Genomic DNA, 26,876 nt, shown 5'->3' on the forward strand with positions numbered 1-26,876 from the left:
AAGAAGAGATTGACTCAATTGAAGAACCACCTCAAGCTTTGGTCAAGTGGGTTCCAAAGGCCTCATCAAGTTCTACCACAACTCCAAGGATTTCCATCAAATTGACGTGGGTACCAAAAAGAAGAACTAGAGAATTTTTTAGGGTGACTCTGCCAACAAACTTCACTCATATTCATTCATGGCAAGGAACTGTGCAACCAACTTCAACATTTTGCACTAGTTCACAGAGTAACAAACCCTCTTGTTGGTAAGACAAGGGACAAGGTATTCAATGCACTAATGGACATCATCATACGTGCATTTCACTCCATGTCTATGGATATCCTTGTATGTTCCTTGTGGGACTAACTCATGTAGGTATTGAAAGTGCAAAACTCCAAGGATTGCTCCCAACTCTTCATGGTCTACATCCACATCTACACTATCTACATGAAGTCATCATCGACAAAACCCAAGGTTAGTTCATCCCTCTTTGGGGGGATATCACATCTAGAGGGAGCTTTGCTCTAAGAATTGAGCTAAAACATCTAATGGTGTGAACACATAAATGCTTTATGTAAAAGTGGTAACCCCACTTGTGCTTAAACGATGAGTATGACCTATGATCAAATGTTCTCTTTTGGCTCCTAAGTCAATATACTCATATATAGATGACCTAGTCATCGCTAATTGTGTGATAGATGCTAGTATTGGTTGTGCATGTTTGACACATATTTCATTTGCTATTTTATTGTGTGAGCATGTTGCAATGCATTTTTCCTCATTTAAGGACATCCACTTGTTGTTTTGTTTGTCTTGGTTTTTCTAGCCAAGAGGATGTACAAGAATGCACAAGCACCTTCTCTAGCTATCTATGCTTTCTTTTCTCAGTTCTCTTCGTGCTACATCACAAAATTTGAACAAGTCTTTTTCGGACCCTCCGGGTGAGGCGCACTAGGTGTCACTGATCTGTCAAAGACTGAACTCCAAAACCGTCTGAATGTCTTTAGGTCTGGCCAACTCACTCTCATTCGGTCTCACCGAAACCATTTGGATTGATATGGCTTTTCATCTCGGTGCAACCGAACTAAACCATTTGGGAGTCACTGATGTGTGGAACTGAACCTTTTGGAGAGTGGTGTCTCCTAGAATTGTTAGGTGTCACTTGGGAGCCTCCAAGATCATGCGGAGTTGAACCAAGGAGATGGTAAGGGCAAGGAGATCGCCTACTTTGTGAATATCTACCCGACTGAGGCTAGTCCTTCGTGGACGTAAGCCATGGTGGAATAGACAAGGTTGCTTTTTCGTGGACTCTTCGTGGGTAGAGCCCTCCGTGGACTCGCGTAATCGTTACCCTCCATGGGTTGAAATCTCCATCAACGTGGACGTACGATAGCATCACCTACCGGAACGACGCCAAAAATCATCGTGCCTTCATTATGTTTGAAATCTCCAAACCCCTCCTTTACTTACGTGTGTAATGCCTTACTTTCTCCTGCTATACTTTTAAAATTGCATGTGTAGGATGATACTAGACTTGCTAGAATTGCTAAAATCTGCCCATCTTATTTTATCTTATATATTAATGTCTATATTCACAACGAGGTGTGTATGTGTATGTGTATATTTTTATTGAATATAACACCGACACGTACTTATTAAAAGCTATGACATTTATGTGTATATTTTCATTGAGTATAAAACAACATGTACATATTTTTGTTAGGTATACTACCCACTAACTGGTATCATGGTCAAATAACATATTAACATGTACACGTGGTTATATATTGGGTACATGTATGTATATACGCCCCCAAGTACGAGTGTTCAGATTATTTTTGTTTTGGAAAGAAATCATTGACCATTTACGATACTAGTGCATGCAAACAAAATATGGAAAGCATTATTTTGTCAATTGTGTGTCATGCACTAATGAATATGACTTACCATAACAGCCCTAGGTGCCCAGGCACCTAGGTGTCCCAAACAATTTACCTATATATGAATATGACTTACCATACCTCGATGTGAATATAGACATTTACATAAATACCTCAATGTTAGTATACACATGAATATATACGCATTCGTGTTATACCCAATGAAAATATTCATATAAATATATATAGCTCGATGCAAATTTTATTTATAAATACCCATCAATTTCACATGTTTTAAATATTCACATAAATATATATAGCTCGATGCAAATTTTATTTGTAAATAACCATCAATTTCACATGTTTTATTAAGTTGTACATGTACCCGAGATACCTACATGTATATTTTATTAGACCGTGATACCAGTTAGTGAGTATTATACCTAATAAAAATATGCACGTGTTGGTGTTATACCCAATTAAAATATATACGTGTTGATGTTAACCCAATGAAAATTTGTACGTGTTGTTGTTATACCCGATGAAAATGCATACGTGTTGTTGTACGTGCTAAAAATATTACGTAGTATTTTTCTAATTAATTATCTTGCATCTACCACACATGCCAAAAAGTACGACAAATAATTAGTTATAATTTCCTATCAAGAGGGGATAAATAATGACACGTATTAATTAGACAACCGTTATTACTTTCCATAGTGGTAACGCCATGCAAACAAATAGGAAAATAGTAATGCAGGTATGCATGCAAAATTTAAACACATCTTATCAGCGAAAACTAGTATGATCCAACGGCATCTACGCAAGGAGCCTGGGCACCTAGGTATCCCAAACTGTGTTGTCTAATTAACAGGAAAAAGGATGGGATACGTAAGTCTTTTCTTGCCATTAAAAAATGGAAAAACATTTCTTCCACCGCTCCTAAGGGTGGCAATTTTATCCATGTACATGGATATCCATGGATATCCAACCCGAATGGATAGGGTTTGGATATGCTTTTGTGTCCATGGGCAGCGCCCAAACCCGACCCGATTGTTCGTGGATAGGGCATGGATATAATTTTGTACCCATGAATATACCCAAACCCGACCCGATAGTATGACTTAATGGGGGAAAATCTGCTATCCCTGCCCCACGGTCATATGTCCCACAATAATTTTACACTTTTTTAATCTAAAACATGCATAAGAAATTACACAATCCCCATCGTAACTTTTTTTAGTTGACATTCAATCCCCTCTGTAACATAATCCAACACCCCTTCCCTTATTTTTACCTCCTCCTTAAATGACTCGTCATTCTCATCTGTTAGAAAAATACTAAATGATCTTAGGTTGTTAGTGGATGTTGATTTACCATAAGTGAAGCCTAGCCTACCACGAGGTGAAGAATGGAAGAGTTTATGTTAATATTGTGTTATGTCTTATTTATATGTCTCGAGAGGACCCAATGGATATCCAATGGGTATGGATATCCATCAGATTTGGACATGGACACAATTTTTCACCCATGGATTTTTTCATGGGTGGGCAAAGACTGTCTTCATGAACATGGATATGGACTTGAGATTGTTCAACCCGATCCAAACCCGACCCATTGCCATCCTTAACCGCTCTTGTACATTTTTTTAAGTCAGCCTTAGCTCCAATGGCCCCATCCAATAAAATGGCATCTGGCACGTCCGATATTTAGAAACAAACTAAAAAGGCATCCATCCGTTCGTTTAAAAAAGAGATAGACTCCTGCTGTACAAAAAGAGATAGACCACTTGCCTTACAACTCTACTGATAAAAAAGGGAAAAAATGGGATACGTGAATCTCTTATGCTAATTAAAAAAGGAAAGTATCTTATTAGGCAAATCACAGCACCTGTACATGGCCGCACCTTTCCAGCCTTACCCATTGAATTGTGAAAGTACGCCCAAGATAAAAAAAAACTTGCCCAACAAAGATGATTCCGTCCAAATAATGGCATCTGTCACGTGCAACGTTTTGAAAAAAACATCAATCCACTCCTAAAAAACATAGCGTCATTAAGAAAAACTCTAACAATAAAAAGGAAAAAAAAGAGAAGAAATTCAGTTGATGACCGTGAAACTCCATGAATAAAATCTTCTGCCGACCGATAAAAAAGGAAAAACATCTCCGTCGGCTCCTGTACCTGCCAACTGACCCCATCTCCCCTTCAATCCTGTTCTCCTACATATGGCCGATGTTAGCGATTTCTCTCATCGAAGGATGTCCCTAACTCCCCATCACCATCAAGTGCACTATCCCACCCGCATGGCCACAAGCGAACCGTAAAGGAACTTGAAGCCAGGTGATGCGAGGGATGATGAGAGTCTTCCTCATTGTTAGTGTTGCCATGTCTCCCTCCATCCATCCGGGCATTAAAGTACACCCATGTTTTTTTAGAAAAGGAGGATGATCTCCGGTCTCTGCATTTAGGAGATGCATACGGCCACTTTATTGATTATTTTCGAGGACCTTACAAAGTGTTACAACAATAAGCCCGAATCCACCATCTAGACAACATATGCCGCTACTCCTATCCATATGATGAAGGGGTGCTAGTTGGGCCACTACCCAAACCACTCACCTAATCCTAACATCAAAAGCCGGAATCCCCAGACTAGCCACATACCGGGTCTGAGGTATAAACCGGTCTGACGCACTCACATGTGTCGTCTCCACCATCTTCCACTGGTCCATCTCCAAGCAGATTGAGGTGCCAACCTTGGCAGGCTCCTCCGCCATCAACGCCACCATGACGCCAAATGACGACCATCACCTACGCTAGAACATCGCCAAGCAAATGGAGGGCTACCACAAGATGAAGATCAGCAGTAGAATAGATAAAACGACGCACACATTGCCGCCGCCAAACACCTCACACGCACCACAAAGTGCCCACCGTGCTTCCGTGAACCCCAGGCGACGCCTTCAAGAAGGAACGCGACGAAGGTACGACGCCGTCACCCGCAAGGGGAACTAGAGCTTTCGCCCAAATGAAAAGCACAGTGAGAAACGGGATAGCACCTCGACAAGGCCTCCAAGAAGGAAACCGATGCCCACAAGGCGCCGCCATTGTCGTGGACTCCGCCGACGGCCAAGGGTTTCCCCCGATCCCGCCCCCGTCCCATCCACCCAGCCAAAGACCTGGCCAGGGGAGCGCACGCAGCAGGAGAAGGCGTTGGACTTCATCGAAGCAGGCACGCCGGGTGACGGGGCACCCCGACCCACCGTAGTAGACGTCCACCGAGACCTCGCCACCCGCACAGCCGAAGTCGCGGACCACCAGCTCCCACAGCCGTCGCCCGTCGAGAGGCCACGCCGTCCACACCGCCCGAGGCCGCCGCCCCGGCATCCACCCACCGCGCACATCCCGTCAAAACACGGAGAACGACCCACACCGCCGCCACCAGGGAGACCACACCGTGAGCACCCAAGCCGCGCGACGAGGCAGGGCCGCGTCGGCCAGATCCGGGCGGATCCGACGATCCCCGACCTACCAGCCGCCAGAGAGGAGCCGTCCCCGATCCAGGGCCGAGCCGGCCTGATCTGGCAGTCGGACCTTCCCAGGAGACCCCCACACCGGATCGGGAGGAGGGCTAGCGACAGCTCCGACGACCGACGGCCGCCACAGAGGGCCTGCGTCGGCGGCCACCAGGAGCTGGGGAGGCGGGCGGTGGCGTCTGATGCGGGGTGGGGCACCTCCAACGTCGAGGCGGGTGCGCGGGGAAACCCCCCGCCGCCTACCGCCGCGCGGGCGGCTGCCGGCGGCGGGGGGGGGGGGGGGGGGGGGGGGGGGGGGGGGGGTACACCCACGTTGATGATATAAAAATGTAAATTATCATTTACGACCTCTTACAAGTTCTTCTTGGCTTTTTATTTGGGGAAGACTACAATCTAACCATGATAATAATGGATTAAATGGTCGATGCAACGTAGGATGAGGTGCACCGATGATGGTTTGAAGTAGATCATGTTGTTGTGGTAATTGGTAAACTAGCCATCGGAGAACCTACAGTGGGCAGCAAGCACAACTATTTATCTCTCTGATGTTGTTTAATTCGTCGTTGGTTCTCCAACTCCACATGCAAGTAATACCTATCCTGAATTTTTTTAATGTGCGACTCTATTTTGGATGTATGGACTCATGCCAAAACCATGTGTCCGATCATGATATAAATTGCTATGTACATGTGTTTCTATGAGCACACTTAACACGATTATGTTTTAGAGCAGTAGACCAAATTCAGCTGCATCGAGTGTGGCCAGGTGCAAAGTAGTAGTGGTGTCGTGATGCATACGCTGAATCACCTGGAGCGTCATTAGTACTCCCTCCGTTCCTTTATGTAAGGTGTATTATTTTTGACACGGTGACCAAGGCACAAAATTAGAGACATGTTAGGACGAAATTATCCTTGGTAAATTTGTTATTTAGTGGCAAGTAAATCAGTTAGTCCTGGAAAGCAATAGATACATGCAATCGACAGAGAGATATTTTCCTTCTTTTGCTACAAGGAGAGATACAGACAATCAGGAGAGAGATACTTTCCATTTCGCTGGAGGGCTGACAAGGGAATTATGAGGTATTAGATGAAATGCACCTTACATTCTAGAATTTTATCAAAAAACAAATACACCTTATATAAAGGAACAGAGGGAGTATTATGCATGTGCATAATACGAATATTTTTAAAGATATATTACATTGCCTGGCTTGCATGTGATTGGTGAATAACATGGATTCACATGATTCTTTCTAGGTGCAGATTGGTAATATGTATCTGTATATATAGTATGTCTATGCATGCCTTTATTTAGGCCTAAAACAAAAAGTAAAATTAGCTATTAAAGCATGTATGAATACATATAAATTACTGAAGTAACAAGAAAATCTAGACGTATCATGCGCCACAAATCTAGACATATTTATGATCACATTATTATCTATGTGATACATATATGTATATAGTATGGATAAAAATATATAAAAACTGCCATCCACGTTAATCATAAAATGTAGTCCATCCGTTTCTTTTTAGTCCGCATATAAGGTTTGGTCGAAGTCAAGTTTTGTAGAGTTTGACTAATTTTATATTAAAAAATATAAACATTCATAATATGAAATCAATATTATCAGATGCACCATGAAACGTATGTTCATACTATATAGTTTTAGTATTGTAGATGTTCATATTTTTTAATATAAATTTGGTCAAACTTTGTGCAGTTTGACTTTGACCAAATCTTATATGGGGAGTAAAAAGAAATGAAGGGAGTATTGTTTAAGAATTTGTTGGTTGAGATAAGAACTTAAAATCTGAATAATCTATGGTGATTATAGTAACGAGAACATACAACAAACTCTTTTTTATATATCTATATTATTTGCTACGATATTAGGTATGTTGGTAGAAAACTATGCATGTATATGTCCATTATTGTGTATAGAAAAATCAGATTTTTCACAATTCTACCATTCTTGCATGACAAGAAAAGAAGATATATGTTTTTTAGGCAGTGCAAGATGGGAATATGCTACAATAAAACACTACATCTTTATACCTTTTAGAAACTTATAGGTCACAAATACATGATATATCCAGCAAAACTTGCATTGGTAACCATGTTTTCTACCAACAAAACACATATGTCCTTACACTTACATAACCTTCATAAGGTAGCACATCCATATTTGCACATATCATCTATAAATTTGTGGTTGCTTGGCATCACACAATGACACTATTGATAAGGTTGTCACCCAGTTGGACGTAAGGTATCTAATCACAAAATAGTCTGAAGCAATGTAACGTTGCTTAAACAAGCATGCGTAACAATAATAACCCATATCAAATTATTCATATTTTTGTCCAATATTTCTAATTGAAAACAGCTTTGTTGTATCTGATACTAATAGTGCTAGCCCGTGCAGGTGCACGGGTTGATGACTAGTAACTAAAATTGAAAAAAAAAGATAAATTTTATTTGGTTAAGTAGTCTAATCAACCCCCTCTAGACATACTTTCAGTCCTACACGGGCCACCCAGCCAGCTTGTATGCCGGAGAACTGTTCTTCGGAAGCCATTGGAAGAGTGGAGAAAATGGGAAGGAGGAGATGAGAAAGCGGCGAAGGGGTGTGATTCTTGCCCGGCGTCTGGCTCGTTTAAATAGAGGGCGGATGGGAGGAGCTCGACGGGCATTGTGTTTAATGTCGGCCCGCTCATGAACGGACGTGTTCCTGAAGTAGGTTTATTGGCTTCCACATGGGTTTAATGGAGGGGTTTGAATGCGGCGAGGAAATGTGTTCAGTCGAGCGTGTGGCGGGCGACGCCCTCGACCAGCGCACCGCTTCAATAGCGGAGACAGCAAGAGGTCGTGTCCGTCCTGAGTCGCCTTCAATGTGGAGCAGCGTGCTTTACAGCGGCGTGAATGCGGGCATCTGGCGTCGGGTAGGAAGCGTGCGGGGGAGGGGGGCTTTTTGATGGGCCAGAGCGGTCAGAAACGGGCTTGGGATCTGTTCGGACTCCCATAAACCTTACATATTTACTCCGGTTTATAAAAGAAAACATGTTCGGACTGAGCCGTGAATTGATACAGAACCACGTTAGATGACTTTCGTGATATGAACATTATGATCCGAATGATTGCGAGAGGTTTGAAGGTCCGCGTTGGAGATGCGGTTAAGAGGCAGAGGCAGAACGGTCACGGGCACGGGAAGTAGAACGGGCTCGCCCGAAAACCTGCAAAGATGGCAGCTAGCTAGAAAGTTATAATAATCGCCAAAAGCCGAGTACTACTACGAAAGGGACAAAATTACTGTTCTGACCCATTGTGCAAAGAAAATCCCGATTTGACCTCGTTCCAAAAAAAATCGTTTCTGACCTTTTTCGGTGACACCAAGGTCGATGGCGTCTGGGTTACGAAGCAGACGCCAGGGACCCTGGCGTCTGGCCCCTGGCCCGCACTGCCCACGTGCCCGTTGACCTGCTGACGTGGCAAAGGGGCCAGACGCCAGGGACTGTGGCATCTGGCCCCGGTAAGTGGATAACGCCGCGGGGCCAGCCCACCCATCCCAATCTCATCTTCTCTGGCGTCTGGTTCGACGAACAAGGGGCAGTTCGTCGCCCCTTCTCTCCCTCCCACCACCACCCCCCTTGATCTACTTCATCAACCCCTCAAACTCACAGATCTGACCCCCCCAAGCTTCTTTGAGGTATTCTCCCCCATTCCCTCCAATTTGTTTTTGTTTTCCCCTCTTTGGTTGGATGCATTATTCAACACTAGGTGATGTTAGATGAGTAGACGGTTTCTTTTTTTTAGGAAATTTTTTGTAGTTGATAGATGATTAGGTAGGCAGTAGATGATGTGTAGTTGAACATGTAGGTAAAATCAATTCTGTTTTGTGTATATGTTGTCCATAGGATTTTTTTTTTTGAATTAAGAGGGGTGATGAATATATGATTTGTGTATGTAAAATAGACTTTGGCATACTATATTTGGTTTGATAGATGATGTGTGTATGTGTAGATAATCCTATTGTTGGCATACTATATTTGCAAAAGATATGGTGAAATTTGGTACTCTAGATGATATGTATTTGCATATGTGACACCATATTATTTGACAAATTTATTTGATTGAGATGATGTTGGTATGTTTGAGAATAATTATGTGTGCATATGAAGAAGATAAAAATGTGAAGTGGTATGATAATATAGTTGAATATATAGATGGCAAATTTTTTTATGCAAAAGAGATGATGAAATTTGATTATTGTGTGTGACATGATTTGTTCAATAGAATGGCGGATGATGATTATGAAATTTATTTGATGGTGAAATTTGGTACTCTAGATGATATGTGTGCATATGTAGAAGAAAGAAATGATGTGGTTATGTTTGAGAAGAATGGTGTTTTCATATGGCATAAACTTGGAGAAGGAAATTGTTTGATATTGTTCATGTATTCATAGATGTTTGTGATTTGTTTTGTAGGATGGCAGATGGTGATGGTCCTTGGTATGACGGATTAATCGATGAGTGGGATAAGGAGCATCGTGCTCGTGCCATTGAGAATGGACAGGTAAGAAGCAAGACTAGGTCAATTTTCGTTGTTTCTCATTTGTGTTCTTGTATTGATTATTAAAACATCACTTTATTTGCAGCAAGTAGTTGCTATGCGCATGAGGGGTCATTCCGCTGATGACTTTGATTACGACCCGCGATATGAGGCTTACATTCGGAGATTGGGTCTTCTCCCATTCGTGTTGCAGTTTAAGCGACGCGCTCCGCCAGTGAACCACGCGGTGCTGACCGCACTTGTGGATCGTTGGAGGCCGGAGACTCACTCGTTCCACCTTCCATGTGGGGAGATGACGATGACCCTACAGGACATGGCTATGATAAGCGGCCTTCTTATCAATGGACAAGCTGTTACCGGTCGTGTCAGCGTGGGTAATTGGCGAGAATGGACTGCCGATTTAATTGGCGTTCAGCCCGAGGGCCCTCAGGAAGGCAAGGCCGATACCGCGAAAGTGAGGCATTCTTCGCTAAAAATGGTCAGAGGAAACACCAATCCGTGCCCTCAGGATGCCAATGACGTGGTTGTGCAGCAGTACGCGCGGGCCTATCTTTGGTATGTACTAACCAAGGTAGTCTTCTCAGATGCAACCGGGAACTCAGCCCTCTGGATGCTCTTGGAGCTACTCAATAACTGGGATACACAGTATAGCTGGGGTTCGGCCGCACTAGCATATTTGTATCGTCAGGTAAGAGATATTTGCAACCATTTATCTTGCATTTGTCATGCGCCTCCATATCTAACATGTTTGTTTGATTGCAGCTTGACTTGGCGTGTCGGAGGAAGGGAGATACATCCTCATTGTCTGAGTTTGTTTGGAGCCTATCCGTGTGGATGTGGGAGCGGATCCCGGTTGGACGACCCGAATTCAAGAACCCCCTCATGGCAAACCCACGGGGTAATCATGACGGGTTGCATGATGATGATCCATATCGGCGCCCTACGCTTGCTTACAATTGGGAACAAGTGACAGTCTACACAGGAAGCTCGCATGTGCGATACAAGTGCTATATGAACGAGCTGGACACCTTGACTGCTGAGCAGGTTTTGAGAAGTTCGATGAGATAAAATTTAGTCAAGAATGAAACTTGTAGCTAACAATGTATCTCTTTGTTTTGCAGGTATATTGGTTGCCTTATGTGGAAGATCGTGACTTTGATCTTAATGAGATGTGCACGCGTGATAGCCATCTTTGGCGGGCGAGGTGCCCAATGATATGCTTCTTCGCAGTCGAGTGGCACTTTGTAGACCGTGTGGCAAGACAATTTGGAAGAAGACAAGGTATTCAATTGAGGAGAGTAAGGAGGAAATGCTATCTCTGCATCGGTGAGCAAGCATGCCTTGAGTATGTAGTAGAGTATTGAATAAGTCAATGTTTGCTAATGCTTTGTTCCGTGCATCATTTGTAGGTTCGATCGAAGGAACAATCAGGATATATCGGATTGGGCAAACAAACACCGTGCATGGATAGAATTTTGGAATCAAAGAGACACACTAGTGCAATCAGAGAATAGACCTCACAATCAGTCAGCATATCAGAAGTATCAAGTGTGGTATGCGGATCGTTACCGGTTAAAGCTAAAGCCTGGTTGGACTCACGAGGAGTGGTCGGAGTTGGTGTCTGAAGACCCGGAGACTGCAGAAGGTTATCATACCTTCAACACGGCTGTGAGAGACACTAGAGGGGCTCACGTTGACTATGCACCGATGCATGATGAAATGGTAGTCTGTTTGACCTATTCTAACAAACTTGCATGCATCATGTTGTCTTCTTTCAAATACATAAGTTTGGTTTGTTCATGAATTGCAGGGCAGATCGTTGCTTCTGTGCGTCAACGATGCCAATGTTGCACTGAGTCATCCACCTGGTGGTGTATTATCTGAGAGGACTCTTAGGAGCACGATGGAGGTGTGATCAATATATTATAAAAGTTTCTTTTCGCGGATTATTTATTTGTATCTCATATCATAGCATATTTTGTGTTGTTGCAGAAGTTCAAGAAGCGGTTCCATAAGATGGCAGCAATGCTTTCTTGCCATGGTGCTCAGTCCAGTGACGTGTATGCACCTGGTACCCGCGCCAGAGCTAATAGACGGCGTTATATCCAGAACGATGAGGACATGGAGGAGGAGGTCCATGAAGAGGAGCCATCACATCAAGAGGAGCCAACACAAGATGAGGAGCATGAGTATGATGCAACACATCAAGAGGATCATGAGTATGATGTTGATGCTCCACAACCATCACAGGTTACACAACCGACACAAGGCAATGGTCGCTCTAGGAAAGGCAAAGCCATAGCTAAGACACAAGGCAAGAAAGGTAGAAAGAAGACATGGAATACACAATTCCATAGTCCGGAGTATCCTCATCAGCTTATCCCAACAGGAATGCAAAGATATAAGGCCAACATTGAGGCGGAGAAGGAGGCATACAACGAGGAGGAGGAGGAGGAGGCTAACGAAGAGGAGGAGCCTACACTTGCAACCATTGTGAAGAGAGGAAGGAGGAAGTGAGCTTCTTGTTTGGAAGTGCATGAACTAGGTGGCGTTTGTACGCATGAACTTGGTGTCGTGCTAAAAACTTCTTAGGTTGTCTTGAATTTGGTGTCTTATGTATGCACTTGGTACCATATGTATGCACTTGGTGTCTTATGTATGCTTGAATTTGGCGTGACGAAAAATCTATGAACTTGTCGTTTGTATGCTTACATTTGTCGTGGTGAAAGTTGTGTGAAATGTGCTATCTTCTGTGTTGTATGAACCTATCATATGAATATATATGTGCTATCTTCTTGTGTCAAACAGCAAGTTCAAAATAATCTACAGGGTCCCAGACGCCAGGGTCCTTGGCGTGTGGTTTCAAGTCAGGGGACCAGACGCCACAGTCTCTGGCGTCTGGGGGTCGACTGGAAGCAAAAGCAGAGTCCTGGACAGCAGAAACAGGGCACCCAGACGCCAGGGTCCTTGGCGTCTGGCCCTGGTGTAGTACTTTTTTCATTTTGTTCATATTTTGTTCTAGCACCCAAACACCTATAGTATGGAATGACATAGATATTTTGTTCTAGCAAACACCTATAGTATCGAATGACAAACATTAGTGTTCACATAATAGCAAATGACAAGCATAGTTATCACATAATCTCAAATTACACAAATAGTCTCGAATGAGAAGTTCATCACATAATCTCAAATTACACAAATAGTCTCGAATGACATAAGTAGTTCATGACCACGATGGTCCACGATAGTTGAAACGACATGAACATCGCATATAACTCGGTTTCCTGTAGCAATGCAAGTCAACAACCCTTTTCCATTTCCATTCTTGCAGCATTTCTTGAATCTTGTCATCATCAGTTATGTCAACCAATTTTCTTTCTCCGGGGCCATCTGACTGCTTCCTGCTGACGTAGTACACAAAATCCTCTTCCTTCAACCCTTGCTTCAACATGAATTTAGTCTTCAACCAATCAAAAGTGAGGTCCACTTCACTAACTTGCACAACACATGGAGAAAAGCCTTGGACATGAACAACAGGGCTAAGCACCCACTGAGTACCATTAGCCATCTACAACACACAAATCTCTTAGTACCTAACCTATGATACATTAAACCACGAGGAAAGCAAACAAACTAGGGTTTACACAAAACTATGATACTGGAGATCCTGAAACCAACCAATAAGTGGGGGTGTAGTTGATTTACCTTCTAGTTTCGAAATCCTGAAGATCCAACGGTGAAACCGGACCGATTTGTGAGAGATTTGAGGGGGGTTATGGTACTGGATGAGAGTGAGTGGACGAGACGGCTAGAGGTGAGAGTGAGAGTGAGTGGAGATGAAAGGAATGACAGGGGTAGAGGTGGGGTGGAGATGAATGGATGAGAGGGGTAGAGGTGGGAATCTTATCCACACGATATTTGCTCTCTGGATAGGATAAGGACCCAGACGCCAGGGTCTTTGGCGTCTGGCTATGCACACCCTGGCGTCTGGATCATTTTGCTCGCGCAGGTAAACAGACCCCTGTCTGATCTGTCTGATGCCCGATCCAGAGAGCATTTTGCAAATGTGCACACCCAGACGCCAGGAACCCTGGCGTCTGGGTGTGCACATTTGCAAACTAGGCAAAGTGCTCTCTTTTAAACTTGTTGCACACATTTTTAAACATTGGAAATCAAACAAAAATATGAACAAAGCATAGTTTGCACATAAGTAGTTCATGACCACACAAGGTCTCGAATAACAAGTTCACACACGATGTCTCGAATGACATAAGTAGTTCATGACCACACAAGGTCTCGAATAACAAGTTCATACATTAAACAAAGTCTCGACAGTTCATCATCGACGCCGGTGCCTTTCCATTTGTCTACTGAGTAGTACGGGGCCACTTTCCCTTCTTGTCACGTGCCTCGTCCTCCTCTCGTGCATCGCGAGCCCTTGCAAGTTTTCTTGCCCTCTCTTCTTGACGAGCCTCCTTCTCTTTGCGTGCCCTCTCTTGTTCACGCTTCTTGCGCTCACGAGCCTCCTTCTCACGACGCTCCCGCTCCAATCCCCGTGCATAGGACTCCTCGAATAGGCGCTGCCTCCGTAACCAATCTCGACGTTGGTCCTCTTGGACATCTTTTGGTACCTCGTGATCTATCCAAGTGAAGTACTTGCAAAGTGGAGGAGGGGACTACATATAAACCATGATTTTGTTAGACATATTTTGTATGTACACCTAACATACCGGTGGTATGTCATATGCGTTAGTTGGCCTTCGACGATCATGTGCATAGTTGGGACACACGAAAAACCTTCTACCTTCTGTCCATGACTTGTTGCGGTCAGTGGACACCTTCAGCTTGCAAACATCACCACACCAACATGGTGGTGTGGGCACATCCTTCTCCTTCTCTTTGTCCAAACTGGCCTCCATCCATGTCTTCGGCATGTCCTCTTGGTCTGCGCACGCCGGCCTCGTCCTAGAACCGGATGAAGCCATGCCTACAAAAAGAACAATTGTTAGCACAAGACATAAAGAGAGTAAATGCGTAAATACAGTAAATGAATAAATGCTAGGAATTGTATGAACAAATAATATACCATTATTATTAGATCAACCATCTGGATTAAGCAAATAACCGAAGGCCGATCCATTATCAACCATTCCTCTACGACCACCACCACCTCTAGCACTTGTGCTTCCTCTCCGACCACCACCACCTCTAGCACTTGTGCCTGCTCGACCACCACCTCTAGCACTTGTGCTAGCTCGACCACCACCTCTAGCACTTGTGCTAGCTCGACCACCACCTCTAGCACTTGTACTCCCTCTATGAACACTAGCACCTCTAGCACTTGTGCTCCCTCTACGACCACCACTACCACCTCTGACACTTGTGCTTCCTCGACCACCACCACCGTCACCTCTTCCACCTCGTTCACCATCGGTGCCGCCTCCACGACTTGTTTTTCTTTTTTTGGTTTTCTTATTCTTGCATGTCCGCTCATTGTGTCCCCCTTCACCGCACACCCCACAGTTGATAATGTCAGGAGCCTCCATGAAATGACCGCTACCAAATTGTTTCATGCCAGTGTATCCAGCCAGGTCATCCATATCACCCCTGAACCTCTTAGTTCTCCTTCTACCCTTCGTCTCCACCTTCAGAAGAGGGTCTGGCCTAATATGAGGGCCATGGTACTCAGGCCACTGTGATTGGTCCAAGAAAGGGTGAAATCTTGGCGCCCATGTCAACCTAGTAACTTACATGGAACTCTTGCATCCTCACGGTCTTTCCATCATTAACATGTATGTTTCTCACCTTCGCCGCCGTTATCAAATGCGAGCATGGCCAATGATACTTACTAGGCCTCTCGCACTGGCACCACCGAGTCTTCAGTTTCACCTCAAATGCATCACCACCATATTGTCTACCGTCTCGTGTTGTGCCACCTGGCTCATCAATTTGATAGATCATTTCAAGTCTATCGAATATGATAACTTGTTGCCGTGAAGACTTGCTTGCTTGTAACTGCAACCATTCATCAACCTTTTCCGGATAATCCTTTTTTTCACCTATCCATTTTGCAGTCTCTTCAGAATGCCTCTGAAAGTACTCATTAAGCTTGAAGAAGGTGTACTCCACTATTGCAGTCACCGGCAATGCACGAGCACCCTTCAACACATTGTTGAAACATTCTACGAGATTGCTCGTCATGTCGCCATATCGCCAACCACCATCGTCATGAGCGCGTGCCCACTTGTGCTTCTCGCTTAAATTCCTAGTTAAGAACTCTTTTCCCCCTTCGTTCACCGCTGTAAAGAGTTTGTTGTACCGAGCATCGAAACCTTGGGTGGTGAAGGCCACACATACATGGGTAAGGTCTTTGCTGAACTCCTTGCTCTTACATGCCCGGTAAAAGTTGGCCACGAAATGCCTCATGCACCATCTGTGGTGAAGCTTTGGAAATCCTGGAATAACAATGTCCATTGCCTTGAGTATGCCATGATGCCGGTCCGATATGATGCATACCTCCCTAGCCCCAATCATGTTGTGCCTAACATGACCCATGAACCACTCCCAGTTGTCTTGGTGCTCTGAAGGCACCAAAGCAAATGCACACGGCAACACGTTGTCGTTTGATGAGTGCGCCATTGCTACCATTAGTGTGCCCTTATATCTACCGGTCAAGAACGTGCCATCTATAGACAAGACCGGAAGACAATGCTGAAACGCCTCCACACATTGTCCATAACTCCAGAAGGCACGGTGGAACACTCCCTCGTGATCCTCGACCACATGAAACATGCCCGGGTTCCTATGTGCAATCGCGGCCAACAACCTTGGGAGCTGGTTGTATGCTTCTTCATAACCACCATACAACATCCTAATAGCATTTGCCTTTGCCTTCCATGCCTTCCCATACTTGACTTCATAACCAAATTGTTTTTTCACCGTCCGCATGAGAAACCTCACTTTCACAGTGGGATCAAAGGCTATGTCTTTCATCCATTTGTATCCGAGATACTCAGATGTGAGTTGACGGTGTGTCTTTCTAAGTCGTTTCGATGGCGGTTTGCATCTATGAGTGGTATCACAACTTTTCAACACCCATTCTTCGGTTTCTTTAAGCTTTCTTGCACGAACCTTCCATGTGCATTCCTTTTGCTCACACACCACGGTGTAACGCAACTTCGTGTCCGAGTGCTCAACATAAATTGGCCTATGGTTTCGAATGGCATAGTTAGCCAACCAAAACTTCAGCATAGGCAAGCTCAGAAACTTCAATCCTTTCTTCAAATAAGCATTCTCGTCCTCATTCTCCACCCTTGGTTCTCCTGGATCCGGGCATGGTGTTGGCTCAATCGCCGTCATTCTCATTCCACCGTCAACAACAGCTTTATGGGCAAGGCTGAGATCTTTAAACAAGTGAGTTCTTTTTTGTAAGCCCGTCAGCTCAAAGTGGATTTGGTTCTCCTCCTTTGTGAATCCATCCTCGTCCAACTGTTCAACTGGACCCTCGTCATCCGAGTCATACGCATATTGACACCTAAAAGGCAAGTCACGATCCCTGTCCTTTTGCGCTATGTACGCATCCAAGTCACCAACATCATTACCATGAAACCCTTCCTCTTGCTCTTCGTCGTCATCATAAACATCTTCATCCTCTTGAATTACTTCGTCACTAGCAATCACCTCAACTTCATTTGCTTGGCTAGTTGGTGGTTGGCTAGAAGCATTGGGGGCATACAACTCAACCTCATTTGCTTTGATAGATGGTACACGGGGACGTGGTGGGGGATAAACATTGGGGGCATCAACCACAACCCTATGCTCAACAAGTGGCACCATTGTCCTCTCGCTCATGTCATCCATTGGGGAAGAGACATGCCGGTTCAAATCAATGGTAAACCGAGGAGATTCAACCTTGGTGGCAAACAATTCAAGTGACTTGTCTTCCGATTGGGATACTTTTTCCTTGTATACATCCCAATGCAAATCCGAGGTGATAGGCATACTTTTCAAGCGAGATTTGGCTCCAACTCCAACATCATACCTTCCTATTAACTTAACATCAACATTGGTGTCCATCCACTCTAAGACTTGTCTCACTTTTGCAACAACATCCTCATAGCTAGGGCTTGTATCAAAAACCAATGGTTCCTCACCCGTGTCGGCATTGTTACTCAAGAATGCCTCCTTGTCCATGTAATGAACATTAACAAGTCTCTCCATCTAAAAATAACATGAATGGATTTAAGACTTCAATGAGAATTGGTGTGTTTATCCAAATACATCTAATTCTATCCAAATCATATCAAGACTAAATTATTGGTGATGTCCACAAAAGTATCACTAATTAACACACACTAAGCAAAGTTAACCCTAATCACTAACTAACCCTAACCCCCAATCTTTCTACTCAACAAGCATATATTCCTACTACACACCATGCATAGCACTATATTATCAAAGTTAACCAAGCCATTCACACTAACATAAGGGAGAAAACATGAACTAGGGTTCCACCAACATGTATAAAATGCAACCAAAATAACAAGATTTGACAAAAAATAATTGAATGATTTGGGGGAGATTAACAAGAGCAACAAAGTGATGGAAAGATCCACCTAATGGATGTACCTTTTGGAGAGGATTTGAGGGGGAGCTTGAGGGGTAGGAGAGAGTGTGAGAGCTCCAAGTGTTCTTCAAGCTCGGGTTGTGGATTGGGCCCCACACACTTTCCCCAAGGGTTATTTTGTTACCAGGGCCAGACGCCAGGGTCCCTGGCGTCTGGCCCCTTTGCCACGTCAGCAGGTCAACGGGCACGTAACCCAGACGCCAGGGATCTTGGCGTCACCGAAAAAGGTCAGAAACGAAATTTATTTTGAAACGAGGTCAAATTAAGATTTAGTTAGTCCTATAGGTCAGAACAGTAATTTTGTCCCTACGAAAGCGACCGTAAGCGTAGCACTTTTGCTACATCGTGTTCACATCGAGGCACTGAGGGAGACGGCGGAGGGGATGCTCCATTAGCTAAGCTCTGGTCTGAGTACACGCCATTCCATCCAATACTCGCTTGCTTGGGATAGGAGCCATCGGTGGATCCGCCTCCCCCTCGCCCCTCGCCTCCACCCCCATGGATCTTGTGCTGGAGGAAGCCTTGCGGGCCCTGGCTCGCGCGGTGGACCAGTTCCGGAGCCTGGGCGAGAGGCAGATGCGGAGGTGCCTGCTGGGCGCCGGCGCCGGGGACCACGTCAGCGGCAAGCTGCGGGAGGTGGCGACCCAGCTGGACCAGGTCCGCGGCCTCCTGTGGGCCGACGACGACAGGAGCTCTCCGGCGAGGATGGGTCGGCTCAAGGAGGCCCTCTACGGCATCGAGGACTTGGTGGACGACATGGAGTACCACAGCCTCCTCACTTTCCAGGTTGAATCCAGTATTTCCTCAAAGTCAAATCGCAATCCACTCTCTTCTGCTCTCAGGCTGGGCAAGCGATTCGTTAGCGGCGGCGGCGGCGGCGGCGATGAGGCGTCGCGCCGCCGGTTCCTCAAGGATCTCGATTCCGTCGCAAGCACTCTGAGCTCTCTGCTCAAGCAAGCACAAGGGTCTGGTCTGCCGCCCGCCGCTCCGGTGCCGAATTTTGACGCTTCCACGCTGCTCCAGGGTGGCCAGAAGGTGTTTGGCCGCAACAAGGAGCTGAACGACATCGTGCAGATGCTGACTGAGCCGCCCTCGCCCCACTGCACCGCCTGCAAGGTTGTCTCCATCTCCATTGTTGGCTTCGGTGGTTTGGGCAAGACCACGCTCGCCCAGTCAGTCTACGACGACCTCAGAGTCAAGTCCCACTTTGATCTCAGGGCATGGGCACATGTCTCCGGCAAGCCTGACAAGGTGGAACTCGCAAAGCAAATCTTGCGTTCAGCCAACCCGAGATACGGTGGATCCATCGACAAAGATGCCACGTTTCCAACTCTTCAGTTGAAGCTCAATCGGTTCATGTCGTCCGAGAGATTTCTGATTGTTCTTGATGATATCTGGGGTGACGACCCCTTTACCAACGACGCCTACAACGAAATCCTCAGTCCCCTAACATCCATGGAGAGCGGCAGTAGGATTATTGCTGTCACTCGGACACCAAAGGGGGCTGACATGCTAGATGCATCTCACACCTACTACCTGAATGCATTGGGCACTGATGATTGTTGGTCCCTGATCAAGGAATCTGCCTTTAGGGGCTGCAGCACACATGAGGAGTGCACTGAAGAACTGGAACAGATCGGGAGGAAGATTGCTACCAAGCTCAACGGATTGCCTTTAGCTGCCAAGCTGATGGGAGGACTGCTTGGAGCTACAAAGAGCACAAAGTACTGGCGTATTATCTCGGAAAAAGAATTTTCCGGAGATATCACTCTCTCCTTGCTGCGGTTGAGCTACAGTTACCTGCCAGGACGACTCAAGCAGTGCTTTGCGTTCTGCAGCATATTTCCCAAGAACTGGAAGTTCGACCAAACAACCTTGGTACGCCTTTGGATGGCCAACGGCTTCATTCAACCGCAAAGTGGCACTGGCAAAAGGATGGAGGATCTGGGCACAGATTATTTCAATCTTCTGCTGTCTCGGTCCTTCTTCCATGCTCTCAGGCAGGGCCGTCGCACACACTATAAGATGCATGACTTGATCCATGATATGGCAGTGTCAGCTTCAACCGAAGATTGCTGTCAAATTGAGCCTGGCATGACCCGTCGTATCCCCTCAACTGTGCGCCATGTATCGGTCACCACGGGCAGCTTACAAGACGTCAATGCTGCCATCAACATACTCCCAAAAAACCTACGCACCGTCATAGTTTTTGGAAATTGGCCACATTTTCTTGAAGATGACTCCCTGGGTAAGCTAAAGAATCTGCGAGCACTTGATGTTTGTCACTGTGACTTTACTGAGTTGCCACCAGCTATTTCCTGTTTATTCCATCTCCGTTACTTGTCGCTGTCTCGCACCATTCGGAGTCTTCCAGAGTCCATAAGCAAGCTGCTCCATCTGCAAACCTTGTGCTTTGAAGATAAGTGTTCCCTTGATAAGCTTCCTGCAGGAATAAGTAGGCTTGTAAAGTTGCGGCACCTTGGAATCGACATGAAGTACATTGCACAGCTACCGGGTATTGGACGGCTTATTAACCTGCAGGGATCAGTTGAGTTCCGTGTTAAAAAGGGGGGAGGGCATGCCTTGCAAGAGCTGAAGGGCATAAAAGGTCTCCATGGCCAGCTAAAAATCAAAGGCCTCACAATGTCTTGAGCAAGGATGAAGCCAGCAAGACCGACATGAAAAGTAACGAGAATCTTAGGGCGCTCACACTGGAATGGAGTTCAGCTTGTAGAATTCTCACCCCTGTGGCTGATTGTGAAGTACTAGAAAACCTCCAGCCACATCAAAACTTGAAGGAACTTAGCATTATAAGGTATCTTGGTGTGACATCTCCCAGTTGGTTACAGTTGGCGTTGCTGAGGGAGCTGCAATCCTTGCACCTTGTTAACTGCAGGAGCTTGGGAGCTCTGCCTGCACTGGGCCTTCTGCCATCCCTCGAACAATTACATATGAAGGAGCTGTGCACGGTCGAGCGAATTGGGCATGAGTTTTATGGTACTGATGACATGGCATTTCCTTCCCTAAAGGTTCTTGTGCTTGACGATTTTCCCAGCTTGGTCGAGTGGTCTGAAGTGAGGGAAAACCCGCTTCCTTGTCTCCAGAGGCTAAAGATTGTAGACTGCCCCAAGTTGATTCAAGTTCCTGCATTTCCGCCATCCGTCTCTGAGCTTACAGTGGAGCGTACATTATTGATATCTAATATGAAGCTTGCTCCTTATTCTTCATCACGATCAGAGATACTCACCCTGGACATTTCTACGACTAGTGTACTTTCCAGGGGACTGTTCCATCAAAGCCATCTAGCATCTATCATAGTTTTAAACATAAACGCTGGCTGCAAGCATCTTGTTGCCGCAGAGGGACTCCACACCTTTACTTCTCTCCAAAAGCTTCAGCTGTGCCACTCTGACATATCAGATCAGAATTTGGAAAGTCTTCTTCAAGTGCTGTCCTCTTTGTACTCGTTTGAGATGATAGATCTGCCCAACATGACATCTCTTCTGGTGCCAGCAAATAATAGTTTGTGTACAACAGTCACAGAGTTGCAAATATCCAACTGTCCACTGCTCTCTTCTGTAGTCTCCTTGGGTACTTTTGTTTCACTGAAACGTTTGGTGATTGAGAAATGCCCCAAACTGACAGCAGCATCTTTCCCAGTAAACTTTTGGAGACTCACAGCCCTCAAGGTTCTGAGCATATCATACTGCACAGAGTTCCAGTCTTTACCTACTTGTGGTCTGCCAACCTCAATAGAAGCACTTCATCTTGTTGGGTGTCACCCAAAGCTGCATGGAAATTCAAGCAACAAGACTGTCAATTCCCAAGAGGAAGTTTCTACTCTACACAAAACATTGGCTCACTGACAGAACGCACTTCAGGTTTTCCCTTAGCTGCCTCTCTTTCTTTCCACTTAACTACCTTCATTGTGTAACTTTCACTTCCCTTGGTTAGTCGCTCCTGTGTATTAGAAATTATATATGTGAAACATTTCCTGTGATGACTCATGCTTATTACCTTGATGGGAAATACCCTAGCACCAAACAACCTTTACTATTTTTGCCAATCCTGTAGATGCTGACATGTGCTTTTGATGTATGATAATTTATGGGTTCAACTGTGCCTTGGTGCAGATTACCGCCCTTGTAATTTGGTTGTGATTTGATGTTGTGTTCCATTGTTTAAGTTTGTTACATTACACATACTTCAGAATTAGTGCAATTCACATGCTGGACAGTTGACATGCCTATAGTTTACTATTACCACTTCTTGCCTTTTAACAAGTGAAGAACTTAAAATATATTATTCCTAAAGCAGCAACCGTTTCTATAATTCTTTTGACATAGCTCGTTGGTACATACCTCGGAAACAAGTTTTCGCTAGTCCCAATTTCAGGATGGTAAGAGTTTTTTTTAATCGGATGTATCTTTTTTGTGCTGCAAGCAGGTGAAAAAGGATTGGCAATTGATAAAAATGGTAAACAAGTGCCGCATGAAGAAATCAAGTGACGAAATTCTGGTTATATAAGGAAATAGTATTTGTACCGCAAAAATAAAAATAAGGAAATAGTATTTGGAGTGCATATGAACCGAGTATGTGTCACAATCTCTAAGCAATATTTCATTCTTTGTCTACAAAACTATGAATTCTAGGACATGCTATTGTATCTTTTGTTAATGGGAATGTGTAAAGTTGAATTCTTGAATTATTGTACATTCTTAGGTTTCTTTGTGGATCCACTTCTGCTTTGGTACACCCCCTAAATACATCGACAGCTGAGATTAACCTATACCCCTTTATAATAACGGGCAGGATAGTCTTTTTTGAAAGTATGTCGCATTGCCATGGGCCGGAACATGTACGCGCCGACAGTACAGACAACGCCGTGGCCGGAGCCTTACAAGCCTCTGTACTAATAAGCTGCCAAGCAGCTCAGAACGGAGCCTTACAAGCCTTCGTACTAATACGCTGCCAAGCAACTCAGAACCCCTGCCGGTACGGTGTCTTACATCGTCGACGTTAACGCGGTGCCGCTCTTCCCTGAGTATTCTTCGTCGCAGCTTAGCCGGGCACGGTTGGTGCTCGACATCATCCACGACGGAGGCGAGGGAGGAGGAGGGGGCTATGAGGACGGGCAGGTGGAAGACGCGGACAAGGAGGAGAGGAAGGCAGAGATGTTCAAACAGTTGATGGAGGCGATGAAGAAGATCAAGCTCGAAGAAAGGAGGACCATGATCGAAGAGAGGAAGGCCAAGCTCGAGGAAAAGAGGATGAAGATTGCCCCCAATGCGGAGGACACCAAGATGTTGACCTTGAATTCACACACTTTCTATTCAAAACAACCCATTTTTAAATTAGTGGATTGTTTTTTTAAATAAATGAACCTTTTTTCAAATTTGTGAACTTTTTCCAAAAATTTTAGATTTTATGAATTCTTTTTCAAAATCGATGAACTTTTTCAAAAAATCATTTTTTTCTAATATTTTTTTTGAATTTTCCATATATATATATTCCTTTTATGTTTCTTCTAGACTCACCAATTTTCAAAAAAGTATACAATTGTTTTTTAGGCAAGCGAACAAAGCAGAGGCACGTGGGCCTTTTGGGCCAAGCCCAGGTCGCGCGCGTGAGAGCCAGCGAGCACAAGTGGGCAGGTGTGCAAAACCGAACCAAAAACCAAAAAGAATTGAAAACCAAACCAAACAAAAATTTAGGTTTTTTCAAGTTGCGGTTTCTTTTTTAGTTCTCGGATCTGGAAACCATTTAATCTTCGGTTTTTTCAGTTAGAAACCAAACGATTTTTCGTTAAACCAAAAAAACCGAAAATAGCTTCTCATTGTGGTAAATTTTCACAGATGTGAGTTCATCACCCCTCCTTTTATTGTCCTCCATCCACCTCACTGCAACTCGCCAAGCGATGTGGTACTAAACTGCGCACGTGGATCGGCATCGGCACCTGGAGGCTACGTCTATAGCAACACATGTGGGTACGGCCGGAATTAATTAAGCACGATGGTGAGGACGTTATTGATTGTTAACTCATATTTGGCTATTTACACAGAGGAATGGAAAAAATCATGAAAAACCGAACTATTATATAATACTTACCTTATGTAACAAGGTGTGATTATTTAGCTACTATATTTACAGAAGCAATAACAACAAATGCACCGGAATTACTGGAGAATATTCTCCTATGTGCTTGCTTTTTTTTTTGAAAATTCAGCATGTGTGGTTGCTCGCTAGTTTAACTAGCATTGTACCGCTAAAAAGGCTAGCACTTTTGCACCCCCACCCTCCACCCTAGGCCGACCCATTTTACACTTTTCCCCTTCTGTAAGACCTTAAAAAAATCTGGTTTTTGAATTTTGACATGGTATGCAAGTTGTGACATGTCGGACATGCCATCTGGCCTAGGCATGCCCATGGTAGACATCCATAGCTAGTTTGAGCGACTTTCTCCACCGTATGCAAGTTGCAACACGTCAGACTATTTATTGGCCTTTTTTATTGAGAGAACTCCGGAAATTGCAAAACTTGTAGAAAACCGGAAAAAACCTTGCATGGCGCCTTCAATTGGTCATACAAGTCCTTGGAAAAATTGGGGTCATTTAAGGGATGTGGAGAAACGAGGTGCTCCCAAACATATCCTTCTGGTCTACCCGAACACTCTTATTTGAATATACTATTTTTTACAAATCTCAGGACTGACCCCAACTTTTACAGGTAGGTGGACATACCCATGGTAGGCATCCATGCAAGGTTTGAACGATTTCCGACATCATATGCACGTTGTGACACATTTGGCCATTTATCGGCCTTTTTCATCGAGAAAACTTTAGAAAATGTAAAACTTGTTAAAAAAATCCAAACCACTTGGCTTGGTGCCTTGAATTGCTCATATAAGGCTATTAAAAAAATGGGGCCATTTCAAGGATGTCGAGAAACAATGTGTTCTCAGACGCCTTCTGGCACCGTTGAACATGGTCCAGTTTTGGACATCCATGAAATGAATCCAACTTTTGCAGGATGGTGGACATACCCATGCTAGGCATTCATGCCAGATTTGAACGATTTTGGACACCGTATGAAATTTGCGACACGTCTGACCACTTATCGGCTTTTTTTCATCGAGAAAACTCCAGAAAATGCAAAACTTGTCGAAAACCCAAACAGCGTGCCTTGAATTGGTCATACAAGGTCATAGAAAAATTTGGGGTCATTTTAAGGAGTCGAGAAGCAACATGTTCTTAGACGGAGCCTTCTCACCTACCCGAATACCCTTCGTCAAACATGATCTATTTTTCGACATTCTTGAAATGACCACAACTTTTGCAAGAAGGCGGACATGTCCATTGTAGGCATCCATGTCAGTTTTGGATGATTGCCGACAAGTTGTGACATGTCCAGTCATTTATTGGTCTTTTTCTATCAAGAAAACTCCAGAAAATGTTAAATTTGCTGAAAACCAAAACAACTTGGCATGCTGCTTTGAATTGGTCGTGCAAGGTCATGGGAAAAAATCGAGCCATTTGACGGATATTGAGAAACAACATCATCTTAAACGGAGTCATTTGACCCTAAATTTTGCAAGCTGATCACTTGCACGCAAGGCATAACCTTGAGCTTCTTGTTGCAGCCTGCATGTGCGTACCTGTAGGCAACACAGTGTGCCGTTCGTGGTTTTAGTCTCACCTCGTCTAGTTACACGGAAGGAGACCGGAAGAAAGGGTGGCCATATTAACCGAAAACCGATGTATCGAACCGAAAGAACCGGGATTGAAACCAACAATTTCAATGTTTATTTCGTTTGTTAAATCTATGGAAAACTCTCAGTGTCAATCGGCGGATTTTCCTTCGTTCATCCGCCGCCTCCCACGCAACGCGTATCCAAGTGAACCAGCGCACCAATTTGGGTACTGCCTTATCTTCTCTTTAGATTATTCCTGGCCACATCTTTTCAGATCAGCAGATGTAGCACGGGGCGTCTGTCGCCTCTCTTGCTTGACACGTGTCCTGCGTGACCACGCACGTCTCACTCCCTCTGTTGGGAAACGTAGTAATTTCAAAAAAAAAAATCTACACACATGCAAGATCATGGTGATGCATACCAACAAGAGAGGAGAGTGTTGTCCACGTACCCTCGTAGACCGAAAGCGGAAGCGTTAGCACAACGCGGTTGATGTAGTCGTACGTCTTCACGATCCGACCGATCAAGTACCGAACGTACGGCACTTCCGAGTTCAGCACACGTTCAGCCCGATGACGTCCCT

The 26,876-nt window shown here is 44.6% G+C and overlaps 1 pseudogene; it reads left to right on the plus strand.

The window, feature by feature from the left end:
* Nucleotides 1-18,953: 18,953 nt before the first annotated feature.
* LOC125535141 lies at nt 18,954-23,316 on the plus strand (annotated as a pseudogene).
* Nucleotides 23,317-26,876: the final 3,560 nt, after the last annotated feature.

Source organism: Triticum urartu, chromosome 2, assembly GCF_003073215.2.
Source record: "Triticum urartu cultivar G1812 chromosome 2, Tu2.1, whole genome shotgun sequence".
Classification (NCBI taxonomy): domain Eukaryota; kingdom Viridiplantae; phylum Streptophyta; class Magnoliopsida; order Poales; family Poaceae; genus Triticum; species Triticum urartu.